The sequence below is a fragment of the Trachemys scripta genome, chromosome 2 (genome assembly GCF_013100865.1).
Source record: "Trachemys scripta elegans isolate TJP31775 chromosome 2, CAS_Tse_1.0, whole genome shotgun sequence".
Taxonomy (NCBI): Eukaryota; Metazoa; Chordata; order Testudines; family Emydidae; genus Trachemys; species Trachemys scripta.
Window position 1 is genome coordinate 261,154,437 of NC_048299.1, and position 12,179 is coordinate 261,166,615.

At 38.9% G+C, this 12,179-nt stretch overlaps 1 protein-coding gene across 7 annotated transcripts in view; it reads right to left on the reverse strand.

Annotated features, from left to right (window-relative positions):
• The window catches only part of ZHX1 (zinc fingers and homeoboxes 1), a 30,968-nt gene that overhangs the window by 14,286 nt on the left and 4,503 nt on the right, over nucleotides 1-12,179 (reverse strand). For all 7 annotated transcript variants that reach the window (XR_004644808.1, XR_004644809.1, XR_004644810.1 and 4 more), the window contains one exon: nucleotides 10,118-10,362. The gene's annotated coding sequence lies outside the window, so the exon portion shown is untranslated. The remainder of the gene's footprint in view (nucleotides 1-10,117; nucleotides 10,363-12,179) is intronic.

Genomic DNA, 12,179 nt, shown 5'->3' on the forward strand with positions numbered 1-12,179 from the left:
TTTAATCCCTTAAGGTTTACTCATTGCTAAAAACTCCTTACTTTTGTAATTTTACCTTGAACTTTCAGGTTTGAGCCACAATCCTGGAAAGATTTACATCTGTGCTTAATTTTATGTATTATGAATAATCCCACTGACTTCAAAGTTACAGCATATGAAAAATCTGTGCAAGTTCACAGCCTTCAACCTTAACTTTTAAAGCTGAAGGGGAAACTGCTGAGAACAATGATGTTCAGAAAACTGGGGAAAAAAAAAAAAAAAAAAAAAGGGGGTTCACATTACCAGTTAACCCTTTCCTATTATTTTAAGTCTCAAAAAGTTCTCAGTTAATGTCAAAAGTTGGGTGAACCATGAAGCTGCATATAAATATTTTCGAAACAGACAGAAGCCTGCTGCCTCCTACAGGTAAGAAGTTGAGGGAGAAAGAAAATGGGAATTACAGAGGAAAAATATTTAAAGGAGGGAAAAAAAAGTCACATTTCTATCTTAATTTTTATCTTGTAATTCGACAACAGCCAGCTTATACTGTAAGAAATGAAAGATTTTTTTCTTCCCTGCGTTCATACAGTTTACTTTGTGAATAGTCATTTCTCCCTGTTTGTATGGAACTTTCACCTAGTATGGGCCGAGAGAATAAAAAAAGATAAAAAAAACAAACAAACCCAAAACGTGATTGTAAAAATAGAAACATTAGCATGTGACTCAGGAGAAGCTGAAGCATGAAACGACTTTTCACTTTTTGTTTTAATTGACCAGCTGTCAAGCTGCCTATAACATTTCACCTTGTCAGTCCGGAGTAGTAGGATGCCTTACGCTTTCTGTATTTTCCATGGTTTAATAGCATCGACGATCACCCAGGCTGGTCATCTTTTATCAATTATTGATTGGCTGAATTAATTGTCTTTAGTTTTGTCTTATATAGTCAATTCCTCCAGGTGTTCACTGACTGCCTGGTTCTGAAGGCACTATTGCTTAAAGATGAAGTGCAAAGTAAAACTGAAAACTGAATTAAAGACCAGAAATTTTCACAAAATTCCCCTCCTAACTGAGCTCTGGCCCTGATTCAACAAGCTGCTTAAGCACATGAATTGACTTCAGTGGGACTACTCATGCTTGAAGTTAGCCATGTGCTCAAGTTTCTTGCTGAATTAGGAGGCCTCTAGGGGCCTTTCACACTTACAGTATAAATTCTTAAAAGTTAGAATGTTTTTTCTGTGCTGAATGCCAGTTAGTGGGGCACTCTGCACATATTTCTGAGTTTATTGCAATTTTCATTTTCCCCCTCTCCATTAATAGACACTTTACCTAAATTTAAATCTTCATTAAATGTAAGAGAAGTTGCACCAATTAAGAAGTGAAAATAACCTTTCGTTTCATAAGCTGCAGTATTAGACAATCAGCAGTGTGGTGTCATTTCAGACAAGGAGTTTATTTTTAGGAGACTTGTCAATGACATCTTGAATCTCAAATTTGAACATGAGACAAGAAATCACAACACTCCCATATTTAAAAAATAAACAAAAAACCCCCAAAAAGCGCATTCCCCCCCCCCCCCCCCCCCCCAAAAAGGCAAAGAAAAACATTTTAAGTAAAAAAAGCTAAGCAGTGTTGTATGTAAGAGTCACACAGGTATATATGGACTTTGTTTGTTTTGTTTTAAGTGCTCTGTTCAGTTTGTTGATCATTGTCATGCATCTTTTTTCATTTCTTTACACTAACAATAACACCCCAGATTCACAAACGGCTGTATTTTGTAACGAACAGAAGTTTGTGCTCTTTAAGCATGGCTGCAGGATTCATAGAGCTGCAGAGCCTTTACTCACACCATTAGAAACATACATAGCTAGGTATGCATTGACTGGGAGAACCACAGGGGACTTTTCTGGCTGGTGTGAAGGTTGCAGATCTCTCCAGACATCTAGATAGCCTTATGTGTAGTGCTGGGAAGGAGCCAGTGGTCGTGGCACATGAGGTACCAATGACATAGGGAAGGATAGGAGAGAGGTTCTGAAGGCCAAATTTAGGCTGCTAGGTAAGAGATTGAAGTCCAGGACCTCCATGGTAGTATTCTCTGAAATGTTTCCAGTTCCACATGCAGGGCCAGTTAGACAGGCAGAACTGCAGGGTCTCAATGTGGGTGAGATGATGGTGTAGGGAAGAGGGGTTTAGATTTATTAGGAAACTTTTGGGTAAGGGAGAGCCTATACAGGAAGGATGGGCTCCATCTAAACCAAAATGGAACCAGTTTGCTGGCGCTTAAAATTAAAAATGTCGTAGAGCAGTTTTTAAACTAAGGGCTGGGGGAAAGCCAACAGGTGCAGAAGAGCGCGTAATTCGGACAGCGACATCCTTTAGGGGAGGATCTATAAATGGAGATTCCCTATGTCCTAATAAGGAGGAGAGGTTGGAAGATGATAAAATACAGGTAGGATCTGATGAGAAACAGTCAAAAGAAAAAAAATCCCATTCAATTACATCATGTAATGGCAGACAGCTAAAAAGTGACAAGTTTTTAAAGTGCTTATATACCAATGCTAGAAGTCTAAATAATAAGATGGGCGAACTAGAGTGCCTCGTATTAAATGAGACTATTGATATAATAGACATCGCAGAAACTTGGTGGAATGAGGATAATCAATGGGACACAGTAATACCAGAGTACAAAATATATCGGAAGGACAGGTCGTGCTAGTGGGGGAGTGGCACTATATGTGAAGGAAAGCATAGAATCAAATGAAGTAAAAATCTTAAATGAACCAAACTGTGCCACAGAATCTCAATGGATAGTAATTTCATGTTTGAATAAGAAGAATATAGCAGTAGGGATATATTACAGACCACCTGACGAGGATGGTGATAGTGACTGTGAAATGCTCAGGGAGATTAGAGAGGCTATTAAAATAAAAGAACTCAATAATAATGGGGGATTTCAACTATCCCTATATTGACTGGGTACATATCACCTCAGGAAGGGATGCAGAGATAAAGTTTCTTGACACCTTAAATGACTGCTTCTTAGAGCAGCTAGTCCTGGAACCCACAAGAGAGGCAATTCTTGATTTAGTCCTAAGTGGAGCACAGGATCTGGTCCAAGAGGTGAATATTACTGCTTGGTAATACTGACCATTATATAATCAAATTTAACATCCCTGTGGCGGGGGAAACACCACAGCAGCCCAACAATGTAGCATTTAATTTCAGAAAGGGGAACTACATAAAAATGAGGTTAGTTAAACAGAAATTAAAAGGTACAGCACCAAAAGTAAAATCCCTGCAAGCTGCATAAAACTTTTTAAAGACACCATAATAGAGGCTCAACTTAAATATATACCCCAAATTAAAAAACATAGTAAGAGAACCAAAAAAGAGCCACCATGGCTAAACAACAAAGTAAAAGAAGCAGTGAGAGGCAAAAAGGCATCCTTTAAAAAGTGGAAGTTAAATCATAGTGAGGAAAATAGAAAGGAGCATAAACTCCAGCAAATGAAGTGTAAAAATATAATTAGAAGGCCAAAAAAGAATTTGAAGAACAGCTAGCCAAAGACTCAAAGTAATAGCAAAAAATTTTTTAAGTAGATCAAAAGCAGAAAGCCTGCTAAACAACCAGTGGGGCCACTGGACAATCGAGATGCCAAAGGAGCACTCAAGGACGATAAGGCCATGGCAGAGAACCTAAATGAATTCTTTGCATTGGTCTTCACGGTGGAGGATGTGAGGGAGATTCTCAAACCTGAGCCATTCTTTTTAGGTGACAAATCTGAGGAACTGTCCCAGATGGAGGTGTCAGAGGAGATTTTGGAACAAATTGATAAACTAAACAGTAATAAGTCACCAGCACCAGATGGTATTCACCCAAGAGTTCTGAAGAAATTCAAATGTGAAATTGCAGGACTACTAACTGTTGTCTGTCATTTATCATTTAAATCAGCTTCTGTACCAAATGACTGGACGATAGGTAATGTGATGCCAATTTTTAAAAAGGGCTCCAGAGGTGACCCCGACAATTACAGCCAGTAAGCCTGACTTCAGTACCAGGCAAACTGGTTGAAACTATAGTAAAGAACAAAATTGTCAGACACATAGATGAACATAATTTGTTGGGGAAGAGTCAACATAGTTTTTTATAAAGGGAAATCATGCCTCACCAATCTACAAGAATTCTTTGAGGTGGTCAACAAGCACGTGGACGAGGGGGATCCAGTGTATTTAGATTTTCAGAAAGCTTTTGTCAAGGTCCCTCACCAAAGGCTCTTAAGCAAAGTAACCAGACATGGGATAAGACGGAAGGTTCTTTCATGGATTGGTAACTGGTTAAAAGATAGGAAACAAAGGGTAGGAATAAATGGTCAGTTTTCAGAATGGAGAGAGGTAAATAGTGGTGTCCCCCAGGGGTCTGTACTGGGCCCAGTCCTATTCAACATAGTCATAAATGATCTGGAAAAAGGGGTAAACAGTGAGGTGGCAAATTTGCAGATGATACAAAACTACTCAAGATAGTGATGTCCCAGGCAGACTGCGAAGAGCTATAAAAGGATCTCACAAAACTGGGTGACTGGGCAACAAAATGGCAGATGAAAGTCAATGTTGATAAATGCAAAGTAATGAACACTGGAAAACATAATCCCAACTATACATATAAAATGAATAAAGTGTCTAAATTAGCTGTTACCAGACAAGAAATAGATCTTGGAGTCATTCTGGATAGTTCTCTGAAAACATCCACTCAATGTGCAGTGGCAGTCAAAAAAGTGAACAGAATGTTTGGAATCATTAAGAAAGGGATAGATAATAAAAGAGAAAATATCATATTGCCTCTATATAAATCCATGGTATGCCCACATCTTGAATACTGCGTGCAGATGTGGTTGCCCCATCTCAAAAAAGACATATTGGAGTTGAAAAAGGATCAGAAAAGGGCAACAAAAAGGATTAGGGGTATGGAATGGCTGCCATATGAAGAGAGATTAATAAGACTGGGACTTTTCATCTTGGAAAAGAGATGACTGAGGGGGGATATGATAGAGGTCTAATAAAATCATGACTGGTGTGGAAAAATTAAATAAGGAAGTGTTATTTACTCCTTCTCATAACACAAGAACTAGGGACCACCAAATGAAATGAATAGGCAGCAGGTTTAAAACAAACAAAAGGAAGTACTTTTTTACACAATGCAGAGTCAACCTGTGGAATTCCTTGCCAGAGGACGTTGTGAAGGCCAAGACTATAACAGGGTTCAAAAAAGAACTAGATAAATTCATGGAGGATAGGTCCATCAATGGCTATTAGCCAGGATGAGCAGGGATGGTATCCCACACCTCTGTTTGCCAGAAGCTGGGAATGGGCGACAGGGGATGGATCACTTGATTTACCTGTTCTGTTCATTCCCTCCGGGGCACTTGACATTGGCCACTGTCGGAAGACAGGATACTGGGCTAGACAGGCCTTTGGTTTGACCCAGTATGGCCGTTCTTATGTTTTTAGCGCAAGCAGTAAGGGATGATTGCCAAGCCACCACCTGAACTGTGATGAGATTGTGAGACTCCTATTAATTTTAATGGTCAGGCTCCATAAGAGCAGCTTTTCTTTGTTTTGTTTTGTTTTCCTTCCCACAGAGTTTAAGGCCAGAAGGGATAATTACATCATCCAGTCTATATTTTTTTAATAGAAAAATGAATAGAAGAAAGTCCTTCATATGCAACTATATTCTAGACAGCAGTAGAATGTGGACATCAGGATTGTTGGGGTCCATTCCTGGCTTTGGTAAGGGATTGAACTGTAGTGGTTAGAACAAGGGATTCATAGTTAGGACTACTGAGGGTTTTTTTTTTTTAAACAATACTTTGTGCATTTACACTGTATTTATTCATCTGTTGATCTCAATGCACTTTGAGAAGTGGGCATACAGAAGTAGCTTCATTTTACAAACAGCATAGCTAAGCACAGATCTCCCATTTTTTCTGAGAGCCAGTGTGGCTAACTGAATGAGAGGTGCCTGCTATATTGGAAATGGACTCGGACAGCAGTGACCTTCTGCAACCTGTGTTGGTCTATGTACTGATATTTGCCTTCTCCTAGAGCAGTAGTGTGAAACCTAGCTCAATAATAATAGTTTTGTAGACTTTTCAACCCTTAACACTGGTCAGTGGAATAGGTGCAACAAGAACTCATGGACTCCTGGCTCCCAAGCTGGTGCTCCTTCTTCTACAAAAAATGGCATTTGCAGGTACATAAGCAGCATCGTTTCAGATACCACAGTGATAGTTGCCAATATAAGAATCAAGACAGATGAAGGAAGAGGACCCATTTTGCCTGCACCACAAATAGAGCTATAGCTGCATGACATCACTTGGGAATAATAATGAAGTCTTTAGAGCAGTCTGGAAGCATATTCAGTGTAATGTAACAACAGTTTATAATGGAAAGTAATAGGCAACCTTAATAGGCACCACTACATGCTTCACTACAGCTACAAGTGTATAAATGTCAGACATCCGATACTCTCCACTTAAACTTTTCAACAATCACAAAACACATTATAGATGCTGAATTACTAAGTCTCAGTACCTCTATGAGAGAATTCATCAGCCCCTTTTCACAGATTGGAAAATGTAGGCACTTAGACCCTCTCTTGACAGGCAAAAAGGATGTTTTTCAATTGTGTTAGCTAATGTGGAATTAGCTCAATATGATTGAAAAGTCCTCTTAATGCTTGCTAAAATGCAGGCTAACATTTTTGAACGCATACTGGCCAGGCTACAAACACAATCGGTTAACATGATTGGCCCTGTTTTGATAGACTGAGAGGTCAAATGACTTGCACAAGATCCTAGAGGTCAGAGCAGGATAGACCGCTCTGATCCCCCTACCTACTTCACCTCAAGACTAGTCTCCCCACTTTCTATGATGCAGAAAATAGAGATTGTGATTGGATCTTTGATTTTTAAGAAGTCAACACAAAAATATTTTCTATACTGAATCGTTAACAGACTACACATGTAGCCTTAAAGTTACAAACAGAATCATAGAAATTAGAGATGGAGAAGAGCTAACAAATCATCTAGTTCACCTCCATGCTAGAGCAGGACTGTACCCTATCTATGGGGAAGAGACAGATAGAGTCTGTCCACACTACAAGTACAATGGTGTTTTCAGATCCAGTCTGGGATACACTCCTCTGACCTCAAAGAAAACATGGTCCACACAGCAGCTTTTTTCAGAACACATCCTCATGTCAATTAAGTTTGTTAGAAAACTAACATATGGAGAGACAGAGTATCTACATATGCGCTCTAGGAAAATCTGGGCAGGTATCACAGTGTCTCAGTATAGGATAGAACAGGGGTTGGCAACCTTTGAGAAGTGGCATGCCAAGTCTTCATTTATTTACTGTAATTTAAGGTTTCGTGTGCCAGTTATACATTTTACATTTACAGAGGCCGGCGGACGGAACCCCAGACTGGCAGCGGGCTGAACCGCTGAGCCTGCTGCCGGTCTGGGGTTCTGTCCGCTGGCCTCTGACAGCCGGGGTCCCGGCCACCAGCCCCGTTCAGCCCGCTGCTGGCCCGGGGTTCCGTCCATCCAGGCAGGCAGCGGACTGAACGGGGCTGGCGGCCGGGACCCCGGCTGGCAGCAAATTGCCACTAAAAATCAGCTTGCGTGCCGCCTTTGGCATGCATGCTGCAGGTTGCTGACCCCTGGGATAGAATGTCAGGGGAAAATGCAACAGAGCAGCATCAACAGCACAAGTGGCAGTGCATTCTGGGATGCCCTATCTCAGAGAGATCTTATTGGGATCCAGGAAGTGGGTGGGCAGAAGAAGATGGAAGAAAGAAGGATTTACCAAAACTGGCTGCATAGGCAGGGGGTCCCCCTCCACTCAGGAAAAAAAAAGTTACTATAAGACAACCACATGCCAATCTAAACTCTGCTTTAAGCAAAACACAATTAGTTGCCATAGCACCTGAGGGCCAGATTCTGCCACCTTACACCATGAGTACTCCCATTGATTTCAATTGGACTTCTTGAAGAATAATGGGCTACTCAATATGTGACAGAACCTGGCATTGAGTATTATTTGCATTGAGTATGGCTATACACCATGTTTAGACCCAATCATGTTAGTAACAAATTTGTTTTTCGATAGTAGTGTAGATGGTTGTAATGTAGACAGGGCCACAGCATTCCACTGTGGTTTTGTCTACATGAAAAAGTTGCCTGATTTAGTTAAACCAATTTAGTTAAATCAGTGCAAAGCCCTGTGTGGACATGCTTATTTCAGTTTTGCTTAAGTCAATTGGGAACAGGTTTAAACTAAATATTTAAAGTTTTCCCAACATAACTATGTTGTCAAGGGGTATGTGATTTTTGCTAATGTAGTTATACCCATAAAAGCCTTAGTGTAGATACAGTTATATTGGTATACGATGCTTTATTCCAATATAGCTTATTTCAAGTCATAAATTAGAATTATATCGATATAAGCACTTTTATACTCATACAACTGCATCTCATATGGTTTTTGCAGCTGCAACTATACTGTCACAGATAAAATGGAAAAACTTCTAAAGTGTAGACAAGGCCTTAAACTGAAATGAGAGTATCCATATAGGACACCAGTTAAACTAAATCAGTTTAAATTAAACCGATACGGCTCCCATGTAAACAACACCTCTGAAGAAAAAAAATTTCTTATCTGGAAAAAAGTATCTGAATTTAAACATTGACAGTTAATATATTTTTAAGTTTAGCTATATTCAATACAACATAGATCCATTTTAACAAGGCAACAGAGTACTTGCCAAGACCTGAGTTCAGGATTCCATGTTTTTCAGAAAAGAGTTGGTGACATCATTAACATTCAGGCAATACAGGGGGCTGCATCCTTTTTCTAAAGCAGAGTAGCTGTTGTTCATGTGACCAACTCTTGTAGGAGAACAAGAGAACCCTGCTCTTAGCTCCTAGCAGGAAAGTAAAAGAGGAAATCCCTTTTAACCCGATGCTATAATTTTTCTAAAATAAGGAAGTTATAATTTTTGAAAAACTATTACCCAAGTTTTTAGCAACACAGCAGAATAGTAAAACTGAAGAAAAAAAAAAGTTTTATTTTAATCATCTATGTGGCTTACTTTTTGCTTACTTTACTTACTTTCATTTACTTTTTTTTTTGTTACACTGAATACACAAAATAGACTAATGACTCTGGTTCTCATGCACTAGCATAATGCTGCAAAATTTGCACAGGAAAGGTGATGTGAAAAAAATCTTTGTTGTTGTTAATTTTATGCAAACATTTTAATTAAAATTAGATCTGTGTTCTTTTTAAATAAAAAATTTTAGATACCTAATAGCATCCCTTTTAAAGATTAGATTTAAATTGCCAATATATTTTAAAACATTTGTGCAGCCTGCTCATGCTTTTAAGGCCCAATCCTGCTCCCACTGGAGTTAAAGGGAATTTACCATTGACTTAAACAGGAGCAGGCCCCTAGAATGTTATAAACAGATTCTGTATTTACTTTAAAACCATTGCAGTTCACATTTAAAAAGCAACAGAAAAGAACTCAGAAAATGCAAGCTGCCCAAGGAAATCAGAGTCCACTCTTATTTCAAAGACCCAAATGACATAATACTGAGGGGTGGCCAAGAAGAAGAGTGTCTAAACCTAAAATTGTATCTTCTATTATCTGACATTAAAATAATCAAATCAGTTTTAATAAAAATTGCCTTGTTAATGTTGATGTTATACTTGCCTTCCAAACAGAATACACACTAAAAACATTCCATTAAATTATATATTACAGTGTTGCTCCATATGTCAACATTAAAACTACTATTGTCAGTAACATAATTGAGGATTATTTTAGAACAGATGAAGCATCATTCCTATATTGAACAGGTAAATAATAATCTTAGAGTAGAGGGACAGTGTGTTTAAATCAGGATGGATAAAAATAAAAATTAAATAAGTAAATTTATTTTTAACTTTCAAATTATTTTTTTTCCTTCAAAGTAAACCTATTTAAAATTAAATGAGATTAAAGTAAAGTTTAGGACTTAACATAAATTGTTATAATCTATTAAAATAATTTAAATGAAGTAAAAAATATGCAAGCAGTACCTGTTTGCTGGTGAAATTTTGAAGTCAAACCACTGCACTGGTGGAAGTCACTGGCTAAGCACTTGTGACTGGTGTTCGAAGTGCTAAACCAGCTTTTGACAGGAGTAGCCTCTTCTGCAGGCACAGAACGAACATTTTCTTCATTTCAGTTTATTCAAGTAGTTCAGTTCAATGACTAGGTGATTCAAAGTTGAGAAACCAATTGGGAATCGAAAAAGCAGAAAAGTTCATTTTCCTCTTACAATCTACTAAAAAAAGCTGGTTTAGCACTTCGAACACAAAGAGGTGAGAGGAGGAGATCTACTAGTTCTAAAATCTTGAAGGACACAGTGACAAAACTATCAGTTCAATTCATTAACTACAGATAATACTTCATTTGTTTAATACATCAATACAAACAATGCAGGACAAAGGTAAACTTTTAAGATCAACTCTGTTCTCCCCCACCCGTTCACAAGGGTAATAAAAATTAGTAGTAAAATGACTTTGTAATTCCCAAGACTTCCACTTGTGAAATTAAATCCAATTTTGCAAAAACCTGGCTCTATTGGATTCCAGTGAGAAGTGTCAGATCCATCAGTGGAAACTATGAATCCTACATTTTCATTTTAATACAGTTGAAGGGGGTATTTCTAAATAACATGTTTGAGGAAACAATATTTTCTTGTTTTATGTGGGAAATTACTGAACATCTCCATGCAAAACAGCACAGAGAAGTTACTCCAGGCTAGAGTGGTCTTCAGCCCCGATCTGCCAATAAGATCAACACCGATGCAATGGTCCATCTGCATGAAGCTCATTGCAGTATTGGGACTTAAGTGCTTATAGGTGACAAGACAGATGGTCCCCAAAATCAGTACAGTCCATTCACTAACCCATGAGTAAAAACCAGAAAGCACCTACGCTTCCCCTCTGCACCAGGTCACAGATAATTTCAGCTGGATCAAATCCTTAGATATTAAAATATCTGAAAAGCTTTACAGGTGACTGACAAGGGGGGGGGGGGGGGAGAGGATTCCTTTTTGCATCCTTCTGATGTGTGAAAAAAGTCTGAAAAAGGGTATGGGTTAATTTTTTTTTTTTTTTTTTTTTTCTGTGTGGGTGAACCTGTGTGTCCATGCAGAGTTCCACTGAGCAATTTGCAGGATCAGGGCATAAATAAATATCCAATCCTACTACTAATAGTTACTGGTGGGTTTAATGCAGAGCTAGGCCAATGCTGAGTGCTTTTGAAAATCTCACCCATAGTATTTAACAAGTTATTAGTGGATGCTAATGTAATCAGTGGGCTGAGACCACTGTTGGGAGTCAGGAACTCCAGAGTTTTGATTCTGGCTTCACCTAATTAAGGCCAGGTCTACACTACAAAATTATATTGACCTGACTGTGGTGTCTGTATGCCAACTTAAGTTATTACATCACTTGTGTGTCTGCACACTTGGCTCAGTGTGTCAGTCCTTACCAGAAGCACTTGTATCGATTGTATTGTCAGTATGGGGTGGCTCCTGAAAGCTAGTAATAGTCCACATAAGCAACAGTGTCTACTACATTGACATTGCATCAACTTAATTACATCAACTATGACTTGATGCCATTCAGGCAGGTAGTGTTACTACATCGGTGTAGAGAGGCACTTACATTGGCAGGAGCCAAATTTAAGTGAAGACACTTCCACAGCGAGGTTGACACAAGGCAACTTTCGTCAGCCTAACCCTGTAGTATAGGCCAGACCTCACTCCGATCTCTGCCCAGACATTTAACCAGTGTGCTGATCCACCTTGGGAGGTGAAAAGCACCCTCAACTCAGCACCATGCATCATCAGGCCTCCCCCTTGCTTGACTTTCCTCCTATTTGAACAGGAAATAGTTTCATACCTTGTAGGTATTTTAAGGATTAACTGGTAATTTGTACAGGTCTTTGAAGATGTATACTGCTGTAGCAAGTCTAAACACAGTACAATCTTATTAATATACCATAGGCCCTTCCCTACCCCTATTCTCTTCCCACAAACCTAGGGTTACCATACGTCCGGATTTTCCCGGACATGTCCGGCTTTTGGGG